General features: G+C 46.5%; 1 protein-coding gene across 4 annotated transcripts in view; it reads left to right on the forward strand.

Moving 5' to 3' along the window:
• The first annotated feature begins 1,839 nt into the window (after positions 1 to 1,839).
• WSCD2 (WSC domain containing 2) overlaps positions 1,840 to 19,392 on the forward strand; it is a 98,036-nt gene continuing 80,483 nt past the window's right edge. The window contains exon 1 of one of the 4 annotated variants that reach the window (XM_060283244.1): positions 1,840 to 2,474. The gene's annotated coding sequence lies outside the window, so the exon portion shown is untranslated. Of the gene's footprint in view, positions 2,475 to 2,530; positions 2,617 to 4,427; positions 4,544 to 19,392 lie in introns of those variants that run through there. The other 3 variants (XM_030860947.2, XM_060283242.1, XM_060283241.1) reach the window with 3 other exon arrangements.

Consider the following 19,392-nt stretch of genomic DNA (forward strand, 5'->3'; position numbering starts at 1 on the left):
GATTTCAAGCCTGCGGCTCTTTCCACTTTGTGAGGAGCCCAATTCCCATTCCTAAGGGAGATTAGGGAGGCACAGGAAGAAGTGGGCTTTGGCAGAGGTGGACTGGGAGTGGCTGGAGGTTAATCACACCCTTCTCAGACCCCCTACTATCCTGCAGTGGGCTCCTTGACCAGGTGCCAGTCCCCGGACATCTCCCCAGAGGAGGTTTGTCTCCAGGATAGAGCAAGAGGGTTGTGAGTTGTGGTGGGAAGAGGAGGGCATGGGAAAGGTGCAGAGGGTCTGCCATTTGGAATAATGCTGGCACCCAGTGGTGGGGTGGGCAGAAAAGCTGGGGTTCTAATTCAAGCTCTGCCATGAACTTGCTGTGTGCCTTTGGACAAATGACTTCACCCTTCTGGGCCTCAGTTTTCTGTGACTTCATCTTTCAATGAACCAATTCCAATATTTACCACCTAAGATGTTTGTAAAGAATTAACAGTAATTGTGCCTGTTGCTTAGCAAGGACTCAGCAATTCTTGGCAATCGATATTAGTATTATTCAGATCACTTCTTTCTGATAAAAAGCAATGGCCGCCATTGAGTGAGCATTTACGTGTCTTTTTCTCACGTAAAACTGGGAGCTCAGCCTTAGCAAAGGATTTATGAGTTGCATTTGCCAAGCCCTCTCCATCTCCTGATACAGAGTGGATGATTCTCTTTGTGCCAACCACTTTTACACGTAGGTATAGAAGAAAGACTGGAAGGAACTACATCCAGATGTTAATTATCATTGTCTCTGGGTGATGGGAGTGAGGTTGATTTGCTTTTCTTCATATTTTTAGTGTTTTCTGAATTATCTGCATTAAACAATAATTAATTTTATAATTGGGAAAACAATCGCTCTGATAAAAGAAATGCAGATATGAATTCTTCTTGCTAGTCTCAATGAGGAGTAGTCTGCAAAGGGCCACTTTAAAGCCTCTCCTTGAGTCCCAAGCTTAACAGATAATGGTTTTGGAGTCAGAAAGTCCAGGGTACAAATCCCAGCTCTGCTACTTTCTAGCTGTGCTAAGCCAGGTGAGTCTCTGAACCTCTCTGAGCCCCAGTTCTCTCATCTGAAAGATGAAAATGGAACTAGCTGCCTCCTAGGGTTGTTTTGATGACTTAAGGAGATGTGTTTGAAAATACATAGCCAGGTGTCTGGCGTTTAGGAGGCTCTCACTCAGTGGTCGCTCTTCCATGAGATGGACTCCTTTCCCAGAGTTTCACTGGAGATCCTTTGAAGGCCGGCATTATCTACCATCCCACTCTACAGAGGAAGATACAGAGGTTCAGAGGGGGGACCTGTCCAACATCACAGAACTCGGAAGGAATCTTCTGAAACAGGCTCAGAGAGCGTAAGTGATCAGCCAGAGGTCACACAGCTTAAACTTACTGCCTATGTAGTTTGTAAAACAACAAACTAACACCACCACCCCCAAAAGAAACCCAGAGTGCCATTTATTGGGGGTTTACCATTGTGAGGCAACGTGTTAAGCCTCTTGAACAAAACCAGCAGCAACAATAACAAATACTCTGCCGTTTATCGAGTGCTTACTCAATGCCAGGCAGCTTGGCACTTCCCACAATCGTCTCAGTTAATTCTCCAGACAACCCTATGACGTGGGTCTCTAGAGCCCATTTTACAGACGAGGATACTGAGGCTCGGAGGCTGAGGCCCTTGCCCCAGCTCCGCAACAGGCCTGGCACCGGGTCTGCCCAGCTCCCCGGGAGGCTGCGGGAGGGCCAGGTGGCACGCAAGGAGTTAAGCGGTAGGCAGTGCTGTGGCTCCGCGCGGAGGAGCGCGCCGGGCTGAGGCGCGCTGCTGGCGGCGGCGGCGGCGGCGGCGCGGGGAGCTCGGGCTCCAGACGTGAAGTCCGGTGGAGCGAGCGAGGCAGCGAGGGAGGCAGCGAGAGAGAAGGAAGCGAGGCGGCGGGAGCCCCGCGCCCAGCCGCAGCCCGTGCTCGGCGCACAGCGGGCCCGGGCATCCCCGGGCGGGTGCCTGCGCGGGGCCTCGCCTTGGCGTGGGGCACCCGCAGTGCCGCCCGCCAGCCCGCCCGAGCGCCAGGCTCGTAGGAGCCCGGTTTTCACTTCCTCTCGCCTCCGCCCGCCTCCCCGGCTCTCCAGCTGGCGTCGCCAACCGCCTCCTCGTCCCAGGCCATCGCTGTCGCCGCTGCAACCCAGGACGTACACTCTTCCACTTTCCCGCTGGAGGCGCGGAGGATGTCCCTTGCACCACACCCGGAGAAATAGACCCCCGGGCCCGCCAGGAAGCGCCTTGGTGGCGAGAAAGAAAATCCAGTCTCTGCTTTCCTTGATGCCACTGCAGCAGCTGGCAGCTGGGAAGGTGCCCCCAGAGCGGGCGCACGAAGCGGGACGCGGGAGTCACAGAGACAGAGACCCCAGGCGCCTGCTGGGCTCCGCTGGCAGAGTTTGCAAGTGGCTGAGACCCTCAGGTAAGGGCTGAGGGGCCTGGACCTGTTAGGAGGGCACCATAATGGAGGGGGTGCAGAGCTGCTGTGAAAGGATTCCTGTCCCCCATCTGGGCTGCCTGTTCCAGCCGCTTCCTGGAGGCTGGGATTCAGTGCCCAGAGCCAGGTGAGTAAAGAACCCTGAGTGGTGACAGCCCAGCTCTGGGTAGATGACAAACTTTCTCTCCTCTGGCAGAGGGTTGGACGTTCCGGCTCATCCAGGCGTCCTTCCTCCAGGCATCTCACTGGGTCCCCAAGGCAGGCACGTCCAGGGCTTCTCAGGATGAGCTGGGCCGGGGGGAAGGCAGTGGGCCCCTCTCATTTGGTTCATGAATCACCGCCTTCTTGGCCAGTTCAGAGTTCTGAGGGAGAAGGAGCTGGACGTGTTTTCAAGTTGACTTTACAAGGTGCTTGTCGGGGGTGATACTCTGGTGAATGAGATTCCCCGTCATTTGGAGCCAGCAGCCAGGGCTGCCTGGGTGATGGGCTCTGTGTAGAGTCCTTTGCAGTCTTGCTTACGTCCATTCTGGCGTGTGTGTGTGTGTGTGTGTGTGTGTGTACGTGTAAGGAGGAGGAGAAAGAACTGGGGGCGGGGGCCCGTTCAGCCAGATCGCCCCTATCCAAGCCCTTCCAGCAGCCCCAAGCGTCATCACAGGAGCAGAATCACCTCCTTGGCAGAGATACTAGGAGCGGTAGGGAATCACCTCCCGTTCCTTGCAGCTCCTTAGATGAGCAAAAGATTTGGGGGAAGTTTCCTGAGCTGCTCAATGAGACCATTCAGACTGGAGCCTGGGGGAGGTACAGACTTTTACAGAAAAGAGGTTGGAATTGACATTTTGGGTGGAGGCTCCTGGCGCTCGCATCCCCAGCTCTGAGGGTGTGGGTACCCCCCACCCAATCCAGGCCCCTTGAGGCTCTGCTGAGCCCAGCACATAGCTCATGAGTTTGGCCAGATTATCTTTCCTTCTAATGAAAAACATGCTCCAAAGAGGCCACCTGGTCTCCAAGGATCATTTTGGAGCCACCCCTGTGGTCACAGCCCCATAGATGGCATCATGCTTCCTCCCTAGGGTTCCAGCCTAGGGCTGGGGTCATATCGATGGACTAGTTGGTCAGTGAGGCAGGCAGTGGAGGTGCTTCTGGCCATGACCTGACAGCTAGATGTATTTCCCTGGCCCTGTGGTCACTCTTGGCGTTTGCCTCTAGGGAATAGCATTGCTGTGTGGTTCCTGGACAGTACTTGAGGCATGAGGTGGGAGTCTGAAGACCTCCTGCCCTTGCTTGGCATTCTGACCTGGGGCCAGGCTAGGAGCTGCTTCTCTAGGCTGCTGGGACCCATGGATTCCTCCAGGGTGTCAGAGGCCAGTACTTGATGTTCTGGGGAAACCCCATCTTTGGGTCAGGAGGTTGAACTTCAAGTCTGCCCTCAATTTGCTATGTGACTTTGGGCAAATCACTAGACCTCTCTGGGCCCATTACTGCTTCTGTAAAATGAAGAGATTTCACGTATCCTCAGAAATCCCAGTTCAGACACTCTTGTGGCCCTGAGTGATTGTCACAGATGCAATTTTCAGAATCCCAGAAGGCAATGTAATTTAGTGTTTAAGAGATCTAGGACTCAGATCCATCTGAGTGTGACCAGTCACTTCACCCTCCAAACCTCGGTCCCTCCATTGTAAAATGAGGAGTTCATAGTTCCTACTTCAGAAGGGTGTTGGGAGAACAAACTGAGATGGTGCATGGAAAGTGCTTAGTGTATCTAGTGAGCTACACGGATGCGGCAGCAAGGCTGTCTGCTTTGGGGTCTTGTGCAGGCGTCTGGGTGCTGTTATCCCCGGGGAGGCTGGCCCTGTCCTATCTGAGCACCAGATGATCGTTGACTGAGGAGCAGGGTCCTTGTTCTCTCCAATCACCTGACACCTGCAGTCCCCGCCCCCTCACTGCTTCCTCATAAAAGTGCTTCTGGACCAGCAGCTCCTAGTGGGGAGCCCCAGGCGGTCTGAGAGGACTGGATGCATCCAGCTGTTGCATTGCCAGAACAACAGGAGATAGAGGTAAGCTGTCCCCACGGCTTCAACTTTGCAACTGCGTAGGGATCCAGGACAGAGAAGTCCAGTATGTCTGCCCTCCCCAGACTAGGGTTTCTCTGGGACCATGCTAAAACCTCGACGGGGAAGGCAGACCTCATCTTGGCCAACACGGAGTGAGTTAACAGGCATGCAGTCAGGACTGGGGCAGGAGGAACTCCACCATGTGTTAGCTCGATCTGCGGGCTCGCCTTTCAGGATGCAGAAAATGAACACTTTGCTTTCCTGGCCGAGTAGGATGTGTGTGTCTGTGTAGACACATGTGTGTGAACGTGTGCATATGTATGCATTCTCATGTAGGTATGTGTACGTGTGCGCATGTGAGTATGACTTACATAAAAGCCTTAAGTGTGTGTGGGCACATGTGAGACTAGTGTCAATATGAGAGTGTACTCGTGAGATTGCATGTCCATGGATTTATGGGTGTGTGTGTGTGTGCGTGTGCGCGTGCCTATGTGAGTCAGTGTGAGTGTGGGTACGCGTATGCACTTGTGAGCGTTAAGCAGTTGTATGTATGTGATTAGCTGCACAGATGCAGCTGTGTGTTGTGAGGGTCTGTGTGCTGAGCCCTGTGTTTGAGGAGCGGTGCGGGTCGGCCTGGGCGCATGCTTTGGTAGCTGTACGTGCTGTCTGCACATCTGTGTGGGCATCTGTGAGCGCCTGCATGTGTGTGCATGTACACATGTGTGTTCAATGATGTAAGTGTAAACTTACGTGCGTATCTATCTACATGCTTTTCAATGTACCTTTGTGTCTCTGAATGCATATATGTGCATAGCACTGCACACTTCTCTCTGTGTATGTGTGTGTGACTGTTTGCCATGGTGGAGCCCCTGTGAGTGTCTCTATATATACGTGTGAGTTTCTGAGCATGTGCATCTGAGCGGTAGAGGGTACATTTGATTGTGTCTGCGTATGTGTGTGTTCCTGTGGGTGTGTACCTGTGTGTCTTGCAGTGTTAACTTGTGTATCTTTGCGTGTACACACGTGTTTCTGAGTGTGTGTACCTATGTGAAGCATTGCGTGCTTGGTTGTATCTCTGTGTATATGCATGTGTTTCTCTGGGTGAGTTCGTTGCCGTGTCCATTTGAGTGTGTCTCGGTGTGCACGTGAGTGTCTCTGAACGTGTCTTCCTGGATGTTGCAGTGTGACTTTTGTGCATATCTCCGTGCAGAAGTTTCTGAATGTGTGTACCTGGGGTGTTGCATTGCATCTTCTTATGAGTCCCTGGGTGTATGATGTGTGTTTCTGCGTGTGTTTGCCTGTCCGTGGGGCAGTGTAACTTTTGTGCGTGTCTCATGTGTACGTGTGCGTTTCTGAGCATGTGCATCTCTGCAGGTGTGTCTGAGTGTCTGCAGGGCGATAAAGGTGTGGGGTGGCGGAGCTGTAAACACAGCCAAGAGCGTCCAAACAGAACACATCTCCGAACCTTTAAAGCTCCTCTTCTGTCTGCTCTGCACCTCTGAACTGTGCTCATGCGTGTACCTTCCGAGTGTTGATTCAGCGATCGGTGGTGCCAGGTCTGAGCAGAGCGTTGGGATGTCGGATGTTCATTTTCCCTAGTGCGTTTGCTCTGAAGCCCATGCCTTCCTCTGCCTCCGACTCCTTTGGCCCCCACAATAGCCCACGTCTCCCTCACCAGAAGCCTGCGCTTAGGCCAGTCGCTGAACAGACTCACAGATGTTCAGAGCACAGGTATAATTTTAGGCAGAAGGTCTGAACATAGGCAGCCTAGGATGCACCAAACATTTCGACAGCAGTTTCTAATTAGGAGCAACTTGTTTTCCTTAAATAAACAAATCAAGTGAGGAAAGAAATTGCCAGAGATGAACGGCTCCCTGGAGCAGGTCCAGATGTTGGGAAGATGGGGATGGGGTCCCCACAGACTGCAAATGTTACTCCTCAGGGTCTTCCAGATTTTGACCAGGAGCTGATGAGGCAGGGGCTGCGGAAGCTGGTGAGGAGAGCGCGGCAGTGCAGTGTGGGAACCCTTTCCGAGGTTTGCCTAGTGTTTGGTTATTGGGGTAAATACATCACTGGCCCCAGTTCCTCCCTCCTCCCTGTATCCACGCCCTCAGCCATGCAGCGTTGCTGTTCTTCCCACTCAAGGGGCAGGCAGGGTTTATGCTCCTGATCCTTCACTTTGGGTTTGGCCATGTGTCTACCTTTGGTCACTGGTGGAAGTGACAGTGTGTCCATTCCAAGCTTAGGCCTCAGGGGCCTTGCATGTTTCAGCAATGGCTGGGAGAAGGGCTCCCCTGGGGTAGCTGCTGCCTCCTCAGCCTGGCCCCAGAATGAACACATGTCAACGGTGTTGACACAGCCTTAGTTTACCACCTTAGGAAATAAAATAAGGAAGGCATGTGCCTTAGTTTGCTCATCTGTAATATGGGAATGATAATAATAGTGCCTTCTTCTAGGGTTGCTATGAGTATTTACTAAGTAAATTCAGCCCATCTGCCCTCTCACCCACCCCCCTGGACACTGTAAAAGTGGGATTTGCCCGAGGTTGCAGAGGGTTGGTGGCAGACCTGAGGTTAGAACCTGAGCCTTCTACATCCCAACCCAGGACAGGTCCACAGCCCCTTAGATCCCATGCTGCTTTCACATGTGAGCATATTAGTTTCCTGTCGCTGCTGTAACAAATGACCACAAGCACAGAGATGTAAAACAACACAAACTTATTCTCTTACAGTCTAGAGATCAGAAATCTAAAATGAGTCCGCAGGACTCTGTTCCTTCTGGACTCTCTAGGGGAGAATCCACTTCCATGCCTTTTCCAGCATCTGGAGGCTGCCCACATTCCTTGGCTCATAGCCCAACATCACTCTGACCTCTGCTTCCATTGTCATATCTCCATCTCTGACTTCTGAATCCCCTGCCTCCCTGTAATAAGGACACATGATGACATTGGGCCCCTTGGATAATCCAAGATAATCTCCCCATCTCAAGATCTTTAACTTACTCACATCTGCAAAGTCCCTTTTACCATGTTGGGTAACATTGTCCTAGGTTCCAGGAATTAGGACATGGATATCTTTGGAGGGTAGCTATTTGGCTACCACGGTGAAAAAAGTGAATGAATTATTCCACGTTCGTTGATTCAACACATATTTACTGAGTGCTTAGATGCACCAGGCATGAATATTTACTGGGCACCTACCATGTACCAAGGTCTGTCTAGGCCCTGGGGAAAAAGTGTTGAGCAAAGAGAGGCCCTGCTGTCCTAGGGGTGATTCCAGGAATGGGAGTTAGAACAAAAATGCATAAATAAATAACTGAATAGCTTCAATTTAAATAGTGATGAGTGCAGTGAGGAAAGCACAACAGGTGATGGCGGTGGCGTCTTCTGATAGCCCCTGTTGCGGTCCTCTGCATTCAGGAACCTCCCTCCCCTGCCCCTTCTGGTCTGGGGGTGGTCACGGCCCCTCTCTGTTGCCAGGCCCCAGGGGATGCACTACCCACCCCTAGTGGCTTCCCCACACTCTGCCCTCCCATCATAACTGTCCTTGGTCACACCGTTGGGGTGAGCCGTCTGTTATTACCTGATGGTCCCTGACTGATACAGGTGCTTTTACGTGCTGGGACGTGTGCTCTGCCCTTTTTGTGTTTCCATTCATTGATCTTTTTTTTTTAAATATACATTTATTTTTGGCTGCGTTGGGTCTTCATTGCTGCGCGCGCGCTTCCTCTAGTTGCGGCGAGGGGGCTACTCTTCATTGTGGTGTGCAGGCTTCTCATTCCGGTGGCTTCTCTTGTTGCGGAGCATGGGCTCTAGGTGCGCAGGCTTCAGTAGCTGTGGCATGTGGGCTCAGTAGTCGTGGCTAGTGGGCTCTAGAGCGCAGGCTCAGTAGTTGTGCACAGGCTTTGTTGCTCCACGGCATGTGGGATCTTCCCGGACCAGGGATCGAACCCATGTCTCCTGCATTGGCAGGTGGATTCTTAACCACTGCACTACCAGAGAAGTCCCACTCATTGATCTTTATAACATCCCTCCGAGGAAGATGCTCTATTATCCCTTTCTCAGGTAATATAGCCATGTTCATAGCACCGTTATTCACAATGGTGGAAAAGTGTAAGCAACCCAAGTGTCATCGGCATGGGATAAAAAAAATGTGGTCCATCCACAAGTGGAATATTATTCAGCCTTAAAAAGGAACAAAATTCTAACACACTACAACAAGGATGAACCTTAAGGATATTATGCTAAGTGAAATACACCAGACACAAAAGGACAAATACTGTATCATTCCACGTGTACAACATTCTTTTCTTTTTTTAATTTTTTATACAGCAGGTTCTTATTAGTTATCTATTTTATACATATTAGTGTATATATGACAATCCCAATCTCCCAGTTCATCCCACCACCCATCCCACTTTCCTCCCTTGCTGTCCATATGTTTGTTCTCTATGTCTGTCTCTATTTCTGCCTTGCAAACCAGTTCATCTGTACCATTTTTCTAGATTCCACATATATGCATTAATATACGATATTTGTTTTGCTCTTTCTGACTTGCTTCACTCTGTATGACAGCCTCTAGGTCCATGCACGTCCCTACAAATGACCCAGTTTTGTTCCTTTTATGGCTGAGTAATATTCCATTGTATATATGTACCACATCTTCTTTATCCGTTCATCTGTCAGTGGGCATTTAGGTTGCTTCCATGACCTGGCTATTGTAAAGAGTGCTGCAGTGAACATTGGGGTGCATGTGTCTTTTTGAATTATGGTTTTCTCTGGGTATATGCCCAGTAGTGGGTGTGCTGGATCATATGGTAATTCTATTTTTAGTTTTTTAAGGAACCTCCGTACTGTTCTCCATAGTTGCTGTATCAGTTTACATTCCCACTAACAGTGCAAGAGGGTTGCCTTTTCTCCACACCCTCTCCAGCATTTGTTGTTTGTAGATTTTCTGATGATGCCCATTCTAACCAGTGTGAGGTGATACCTCATTGTAGTGTTTTTTTTTTTTGGGGGGGGGGTACGTGGGCCTCTCACTGTTGTGGCCTCTCCCATTGCGGAGCATAGGCTCTGGACGTGCAGGCTCAGCGGCCATGGCTCACAGGCCTAGCTGCTCCGTGGCATGTGGGATCTTCCCAGACCGGGGCACGAACCCGTGTCCCCTGCATCGGCAGGTGGACTCTGAACCACTGCGCCACCAGGGAAGCCCCCTCATTGTAGTTTTGATTTGCATTTCTCTAATAATTAGTGATGTTGACCAGCTTTTCATCTGCCTCTTGGCCATCTGTATGTCTTCTTTGGAGAAATGTCTATTTAGGTCTTCTGCCCATTTTTGGATTGGGTTGTTTGTTTATTTAATATCAAGCTGCATGAGCTGTTTATATATTTTGTAGATTAATCCTTTGTCCATAGATTCGTTTGCAAATATTTTCTCCCATTCTGAGGGTTGTCTTTTCGTCTGTTTATAGTTTCCTTTGCTGTGCAAAAGCTTTTAAGTTTCATTAGGTCCCATTTGTTTATTTTTGTTTTTATTTCCATTACTCTAGGAGGTGGGTCAAAAAAGGTCTTGCTGTGATTTATGTCAAAGAGTGTTCTTCCTATGTTTTGCTCTAAGAGCTTTATACTGTCTGGGGTTACATTTAGGTCTTTAATCCATTTGGAGTTTGTTTTTGTGTATGGAGGTAGGGAGGGTGCTAATTTCATTCTTTTACATGTAGCTGTCCAGTTTTCCCATCACCACTTATTGAAGAGACTGTCTTTTCTACATTGTATATCCTTGCCTCCTTTGTCATAGATTAGTTGACCACAGGTGCGTGGGTTTATCTCTGGGCTTTCTATCCTGTTCCATTGATCTATGTTTCTGTTTTTGTGCCACTACCATACTGTGTTGATTACTGTAGCTTTGTAGTATAGTCTGAGGTCAGGGAGTCTGATTCCTCTGGCTCCGTTTTTTTCCCCTCAAGATTGCTTTGGCTATTCGGGGTCTTTTGTGTCTCTATACACATTTTAAGATTTTTTGTTCTAGTTCTGTAAAAAATGCCATTGGTAATTTGATAGGAATTGCATTGAATCTGTAGATTGCTTTGAGTATATAGTAATTTTCAAAATGTTGATTCTTTCAATCCAAAACATGGTATGTCTCTCCATCTGTTTGTGTCATCTTTGATTTCTTTCATCAGTGTCTTATAGTTTTCTGAGTGCAGGTCTTTTACCTCCTTACATAGGTTTATTCCTAGGTATTTTATTCTTTTTGTTGCAATGGTGAATGAGATTGTTTCCTTAATTTCTCCTTCTGATCTTTTGTCGTTAGCGTATAGGAATGCAAAAGATTTCTGTGCATTAATTTTGTATCCTGCAATTTACCAATTCATTGATTAGCTCTAGTAGTTTTCTGGTAGCATCTTTAGGATTCTCTATGTGTGGTATCATGTCATCTGCAAACAGTGATAGTTTTACTTCCTCTTTTCCAATTTGTATTCCTTTTATTTCTTTTCCTTCTCTGATTGCCATGGCTAGGACTTCCAAAACTATGTTGAATAATAGTGGTGAGAGTGGACAGGCTTGTCTTGTTCCTGATCTTAGAGGAAATACTTCCAATTTTTCACCATTGAGAATGATGTTTGCTGTGGACTTGTTGTATATGGCCTTTATTATGTTGAGGTAGGTTCCCTCTATGCCCACTTTCTGGAGAGTTTTTATCATAAATGGGTGTTGAATTTTGTCAAAAGCTTTTTCTGCATCTATTGAGATGACCATATAATTTTTCTTCTTCAATTTGTTAATATGGTGTGTCACACTGATTGATTTGCATATATTGAAGAATCCTTGCATCACTGGGATAAATCCCACTTGATCCTTTTAATATGTTGTTGGATTCTGTTTGCTAGTATTTTGTTGAGGATTTTTGCATCTATATTAATCAGTGATATTGGTCTGTAATTTTCTTTTTTTGTAGTACCTTTGTCTGGTTTTGGTATCAGGGTGATGTTGGACTCATAGAATGAGTTTGGGAGTATTCCATCCTCTGCAATTTTTTGGAAGAGTCTGAGAAGGACGGGTGTTAGCTCTTCTCTAAATGTTTGATAGAATTCACCTGTGAAGCCCTCTGGTCCTGGACTTTTGTCTGTTGGAAGATTTTTAATCACAGTTTCAATTTCATTACTTGTGATTGGTCTGTTCATATTTTCTATTTCTTTCTGGTTCAGTCTTGGAAGGTTGTGCTTTTCTAAGAATTTGTCCATTTCTTCCTGGTTGTCCATTTTATTGGCATGGGTTTGCTTGTAGTAGTCTCTCAGGATGCTTTGTATTTCTGCGGTATCTGTTGTAACTTCTCCTTTTTCATTTCTAATTTTATTGATCTCCCTCTTTTTCCTGATGAGTCTGGCTAAAGCTTTATCAATTTTGTTTATCTTCTCAAAGAACCAGCTTTTAGTTTTATTGATCTTTGCTATTGTTTTCTTTGTTTCTATTTCATTTGTTTCTGCTCTGATCTTTATGATTTCTTTCCTTCTGCTAACTTTGGGTTTTGTTTGTTCTTCTTTCTCTAGTTCCTTTAGGTGTAAGGTTAGATTGTTTATTTGCGATTTTTCTTGTTTCTTGAGGTAGGGTTGTATTGCTATAAACTTCCCTCTTAGAACTGCTTTTGCTGCATCCCATAGGTTTTGGATCATCGTGTTTTCATTGTCATTTGTCCATAGGTATTTTTTGATTTCCTCTTTGATTTCTTCAGTGATCTCTTGGTTATTTAGTAACGTAGTGTTTAGCCTCCATTTGGTTGTGTTTTTACATTTTTTTCCCTGTAATTTATTTCTAATCTCATAGTATTGTGGTTGGAAAAGATGCTTGATATGATTTCAATTTTCTTAAATTTACCGAGGCATGATTTGTATCCCAAGATGTGATCTGTCCTGGAGAATGTTCGTGTGCACTTGCGAAGAAAGTGTAATCTGCTGTTTTTGGATGGAATGTCCTATAAATATCAATTAAATCTATCTGGTCTATTGTGTCATTTAAAGCTTGTGTTCCTTATTAATTTTCTGTCTGGATGATCTGTCCATTGGTATAAGTGAGGTGTTAAAGTCCCCCACTATTATTGTGTTAATATAGATTTCTTCTTTTATGCTGTTAGCATTTGCCTTATGTATTGAGGTGCTCCTGTGTTGGGTGCATATATATTTAAAATTGTTATATCTTCCTCTTGGATTGATCCCTGGATCATTAGGTAGTGTCCTTCCTTGTCTCTTGTAGCATTCTTTATTTTAAAGTCTGTTTTATCTGATATGAGTATTGCTACTCCAGCTTTCTTTTGATTTCCATTTGCATGGAATATCTTTTTCCATCCCCTCACTTTCAGTCTGTATGTGTCCCTAGGTCTGAAGTGGGTCTCTTATAGACAGCATATATATGGGTCTTGTTTTTTTATCCATTCAGAAAGCCTGTGTCTTTTGGTTGGAGCATTTAATCCGTTCACCTTCAAGGTAATTATTGATATGTATGTTCCTATTACCATTTTCTTAATTGTTTTGGGTTTGTTTTTGTAGGTCCTTTTCTTCTCTTGTGTTTCCCACTTAGAGAAGTTCCTTTAACATTTGTTGTAGAGCTGGTTTGGTGGTGCTAAATTCTCTTAGCTTTTGCTTGTCTGTAAAGCTTTTGATTTCTCTGTCGAATCTGAACGAGATCCTTGCCAGGTAGAGTAATCTTGGTTGTAGGTTCTTCCCTTTCATCACTCTAAATATATCATGCCACTCCCTTCTGGCTTGTAGAGTTTCTGCTGAGAAATCAGCTATTCACATTATGGGAGTTCCCGTGTATGTTGTTTGTCATTTTTCCCTTGTTGCTTTTAATAATTTTTCTTTTCTTTAATTTTTGTCAATTTGATTACTATGTATCTCAACGTATATCTCCTTGGGTTTATCCTGTGGGAGACTCTCTGCACTTCCTGGACTTGAGTGGCTGTTTCCTTTCCCATGTTAGGGAAGTTTTCAACTATAATGTCTTCAAATATTTTCTCAGGTCCTTTCTCTCTCTCTTCTCTTTCTGGGACCCCTATAATGAGAATGGTGGTGTGTTTAATGTTGTCCCAGAGACCTCTTAGGCTGTCTTCATTTCTTTTCATCCTTTTTTCTTTATTCTGCTCTGTGGCAGTAAATTCCACCATTCTGTCTTCCAGGTCACTTATCCGTTCTTCTGCCTCAGTTATTCTGCTATTGATTCCTTCTAGTTTATTTTTCATTTCAATTATTGTATTGTTCATCTCTGTTTGTTTGTTCTTTAATTCTCCTAGGTGTTTGTTCTTTAATTCTTCTAGGTCTTTGTTAAACATTTCTTGCATCTTCTCAGTCTTTGCCTCCATTCTTTTTTCGAGGTCCTCGAACATCTTCAGTATCGTTATTCTGAATTCTTTTTCTGGAAGGTTGCCTATCTCCACTTCATTTAATTGATTTTCTGGGGTTTTATCTTTTCCTTCATCTGGTACATAGCCCTCTGCCTTTTCATTTTGTGTATCTTTCTGTGAATGTGGTTTTCATTCCACAGCCTGCAGGATTGTAGTTCTTGTTGCTTCTGCTGTCTGCCCTCTCTATACAACATTCTTAAAGTAGTCAAATTCATAGAGACAGGAAGTAGAATGGTTGTCGCCAGGGGTTGGGGGAGGGGGAAATGGGGAGTTCGTGTTTAATGGGGTAGAGTTTCCATTTGGGAAGATGACAACGTTCTGGAGATGGATGGTGGTGATGGTTGTACAACAATGTGAATGTAATTAGTGCCACTAAACTGTATGCTTAAAAATGGTTAATGTAGAAAATTTTATTTTACGTATATTTTACCAGAATAAAAATAAATAAGTTAAAAGTCTAGAGAGGCTGGGATTTGAACCCGGGTCTGACCCTAGAGCCTGTGTTCCTTTCTCCGTACAGTATGGTCTCAGCCCCAAAGCACCATGCACACCCAAAGGTGGGTGTGCAAGCAGATTTTGAAACAACCTGGGAGAATATGGGATGGGGCTTTGGACGCAGCAAAGGGAAGACCCCCAGTGTTGAGGAGCCCATGGTACGCTGGTACCATGCACTCCCTTTCACCAAGGTTTACCCGTTGGTCTATTGGACAAATTTCTATTGAGCACCTACTGTGTGCCAGACCCTGTGGAGATGGTGGAGAGAAAAACAAGATACTAACCTGCATATAATTCCTTGAAATAACTGCCAGGAAGGAAGGTCTCTGACACTGGGGGTGCACAGATTAGGGCCTTTGAAAGGAAGACTTCCTCGAGAGAGAAAAATGTGCTGGGCTCTGAAGGATGAATAGGATCCATCAGGTGAAAAAGGTTGGGAAGATAGCAGAACCAGCATGTGCAAAGGTCCTGAGGTGAGGAAAGTGGCATGAACCAAAGGCTTCTAGATTGTAGAAGAGTTGGTACACTGTCAAGCAGACAGTTCTCAGGGCCTTGCCAGCCCCATAAGTGTTTTGCTCTTTATCCTTCCAGCAGTGGGGAGCCTTGTAAAGGTTTTAAGCACAGTGAGTGAAATGAGTCTATTAAACCCTGACCAGAACAATAAGAAGAAACCACACCCCCACGTGAGGTGGGAGCCCGTTGAAATCCCCACAAAGAAGGAGCTGGGTGGACAGCAGTGATTTCAGGATTTTAGCTTCATTATGCAAAATACACAGCTTTCCAGGGGAGAGGTGAGCTTTGGCAAAAAGAGTCAACAAATTAGTTTTTTAATCTGCTTTAAGTTGCTGAAATGCCTTTGTCTTCCTTCCATTGTCACCTGATGGCCCGTGGGCTATTTTAACTTTAATCAGAGAATTTTTTTTTAATTAAGGGAGTTTTTTCCTTTTGAAAAGCAAGTCCCAGCTGTGTTTTGATAAGATAGAATTAAAAATGGCATGGGGGAAATGCCACAGAAAGCTTTGATTTTTCTCCTTGTGGCATCTGAACTGATTTATATAATAATTATATATTTTATTTTGATGCAGCTTCTCCTCAGCCCTTCCTGGCCTCCCCCAACACACCACAGTGTGCCAGTAGCTCTGAACACAGGCTGTTTCTAAAATCCCCAACTCTTGGCTCCTAGAGGCAGAGGGACAGCCCTGTAAGAAACCAAGATTTCTGACCTAACAGCTTTAGGTTTAGGGGAAAGCTTGCTCACATCCAAGCGCTACCAATTCACAGCTGTGTGGCTTTGGATAATTTATTTCAATCTCCTTAGCTTCCAATTACTCATATGTAAAATGAAAATAATGATAGTATTTATATTCGTGGGATTCTTCTAGTTGTAAGTGACAGAAAATCCAGTGTAAACATCATTACACTCTTATTCTCAGGCATAAAAGGGACTGTATTTGTTCACATCTCTCAAGGATTTTTTCCAAGAAGATTCCAAGGTATTACACAAAATCTCTGTGGTTGTAAATGTTGGTCACCAATTCAGGCAGTTTTGAAACACAGCACAGACCAAACAAGCATGTCTGTGGGCTCAGCTGGACCTCTGCTGTAGAGCCAGGTCTCCCCCATCTGGGGGACACGGGGCCTGTTCTTTCTGAACCACAGTGAGCACATGTTGGGGATGCCCTTGGAAAACACACCAGCCCATTGTTTTGAATCAGTTTGTATGCTGCATGCCGTCAGCATCCCCTTGGATGACCACTGGAAGACCTTTTTATTCTGAGCTGCGCCATTTGTAATAGGCTCCGTGGATCGGATTCAGTGAGAACGGCTGCTTAGAAGCAGTTCATTTTGCTGCCTGAGATTGTTAAGGTTCTCTCTGATTTCCTGCTTCACTCTGTTGATTTCCTGGGATAAAACTTCCTCTGCAGAGGCTGCAAAGGTAATTCAGCTGCCATCCCTCCATGTGAGGGAGGGTTGGATCCTGGCTTTCCCATCCCACTTCCTGCTGTGTGACGGAGGGCAAATCACTCCACCTCTCTGAGCCTTGGTTTTCTCATCTGCAACCTGAGGGGGTCGTCATAGCTCCTGCCTCCTGAGAAGGTGTCGGGCACATAGCAGGTACTCACCAACCTTAGCTCCTCCTGTAAAACTCCAGCCCCAGCAGCCTGGTGAAAGGGAGATAGAGGCTCATGCTCCTTGTACGTACTTAGCACCCTCTCTATGGCAGACCCTTTCAAAGCATAATCCCCTTCTTTTACTCACAGCAGCCCTGAAGCTTGTGGCTTTGCATCACTCTCCTTTTTTACAGATGAGGAAACTGAGGCTCTGAGAGGTGAAGGGATCTGCCCAAGGTCACACAGCTAGGACATGGTGGAGCTGAGACTTGGACTTCAGTGTGCCTGAATCCAGCAGTCCTGCCTCTTGAGAGGGGCCCTACCTTCTAAGGCAGCCAGCTGCATTCACACTAACCCATGGGCCCCAAGGACCCCTTAGTAGTGGAATCTAGACCCAACTGTGCTATTAACTTGCTGTGTCACCTCAGGAGACTTTCTTGGTCTCTCTGGGCCTTTGTTTTCTCAGCTCCTTAAACTCACATTGCTCCCTTCCACCTCAGGGCCTTTGCACATGCCGTGCCATCCGCCCAGCATACATCCCTCTCCGCCTCCACCCCTCTTTACCTGGTTAATTGCAACTCCTCCTTAGGGTCTTGGGTGAAGCATGATTTCTGAGAATTCCTCTGGGGCTCCCCTGGGCCAGGTCAGACCTCCCCTGCTGTGCACTTTACAAGATTCATCTCTTTCCTTCAGGGTTTGTGATTACAGTGCTGTATGATGATTTAACTAACCTGTGTCACCTCTGCCAGACTGCCCACTTGAGGGGGGTCTGGAAGCCATTTAGCACCGTTCCTATGCTCACACTCCAAGCCTGCCACATACATACAGCAAAAAGCTGTGGTTATTAACTGAAATTTAAAAAGAGCTCTTAGGACCCTCAGACGCTGCTGATAGGAGTGTGAATTAGTACACGTGCTTTGGAAAACTGCTTGACCATATTTTCTTAAATGGCATGATACATCCTCTAATCTGCTATTCTACTTTGAGATATAGACTCAATAGAAATGAGTATATATGTTCTTTTTATATATGTTGTAGTCATAAGTGTGAGAAATCAGAAACTACCCAAATGTCCATTATGGTAGAAGAGACAAGTAAAATGAGCTTCCATCATAACATGGAATAGTACACAGCAGTAAAAATGGACAGGCTATAGATGCATGCCACAGAGGGATGGGTCATGCAAAAGTAATGCCTAGCAAAGGAAGCCAGACACAAAAGGGCATATACTATACAGTATTAATTACATATACTATACAATATTAATTACAGAAAGCTCAAAACAGAAGCCAGAGTTTAGGAATGCATGCATGCTTGGTGAACACATTATAAAGAAAAACAGGGAAGAAATAGGATGGTTGTGATCTTGGGTGAGGAAGGGAGGGGGGTGATTTTAAAAGAGCACAGGGCTTCCCTGGTGGCGCAGTGGTTGAGAGTCCGCCTGCTGATGCAGGGGACACGGGTTTGTGCTCCGGTCCGGGAGGATCCCACATGCTGCGGAGCGGCTGGGCCCGTGAGCCATGGCCGCTGAGCCTGCGCGTCCGGAGCCTGTGATCCGCAACAGGAGAGGCCACAACAGTGAGAGGCCTGCGTACCACAAAAAAAAAAAAAAAAAAAAAGAGCACAGAAGGGGCTCTAGGGCGCTGGCCAGGTTCTGTTTCTTGCCCTGGAAGGTGGTTACATGGGTGTGTGTTCACTGTGCAATAATTCATCAAATTGTACATCTTTGTTTTATGTTTTCTTTTGTCTGTGGGTCATGGGTTCCATGGAAAGACCCCCTATGTCCCCCACCACCACCACAGATAATTACCTCTGGGGGGACTCCATCTGGACCACCCTGCTTTGGTTTATGCGCAGAGAACATCTCTGCTATCCTGTTTAAGCAAGTTTTTTTCTACTTTCAGCGCAAAAAAATCGTATGTGGTGTGGGGTGTGCCCCTCTCTGTCCTGTAAGGCCACACGGGTCCAAATTTACATGTGCAAAAACAACCCAGTAACTTTTTGTTTTAACACAGAGGCCACCAGGCCAGAGGACACAGTTAGCCCCTTTTTCTCAGACTGTGATAAGCATGGGGGCTGGGGGGCAGGGGGGTTGATGGCCCCAGAAGAAAATAAAAAAGAAACTACGAAAGAAAGAGAAAAATAAAACCTGAGAAGCATTTTCAAGTTTCTAGCTTTTCAGGCTACCAAAAGATGGGGGATCAGCTGTCCTGGATGGAGGGTCAGATAACAGGGCTGGGCCAGGAAAAAGAACGAGGACGTGGAGCTCCGAGGTGGGGCAGCTGAGTGCCAGACCCAGGGTGGGCTGGCCTCCAATCCAGGAGAATTAGGTTGGTGGACTCACTGCTCCAGATCTTTTCCTACCACCCTGACCTCCATTTCTGTGCAGACAGGAGGGTGGGCCTGGACCCTACTCTTGAACCTGGGCCCTAGCTGGAGAGCAGAAACACCGTGACTGGTAATGGTCCTTGGAGCTTGAGGCAGGATATACCAGGTCTGCCAGGGGCTTCTAGAAGTCTGGCTGATGGTTTTGGATTATTAACTCCTTGACAATGAACTTTCTCCATCCATTTAGGAAACATTTGTAAGTCTCCTACTTAAGATTCATTAAACAAATACGAATTGTGCTTACCTTGGGCTGGACTCTGCTAAGCATCAGGGATAGAATTAGAGTGACCAGCTGGTTTTGGATTGCCCGGGATTTTCCCAGTTTAAGCACTAAACATCTAAGTGTCCTGGGAACCCCTCAGTCCCAGACAAACCTGGATTGTTGGTCTCTGGTGAGCAAGATTCTTCTGACGCCTGACCTCACAGAGCTCACAGCCCAGTGCAGGAGGCAGGGAATTACAAA

The sequence above is a fragment of the Globicephala melas genome, chromosome 13, assembly GCF_963455315.2.
Source record: "Globicephala melas chromosome 13, mGloMel1.2, whole genome shotgun sequence".
NCBI lineage: Eukaryota > Metazoa > Chordata > Mammalia > Artiodactyla > Delphinidae > Globicephala > Globicephala melas.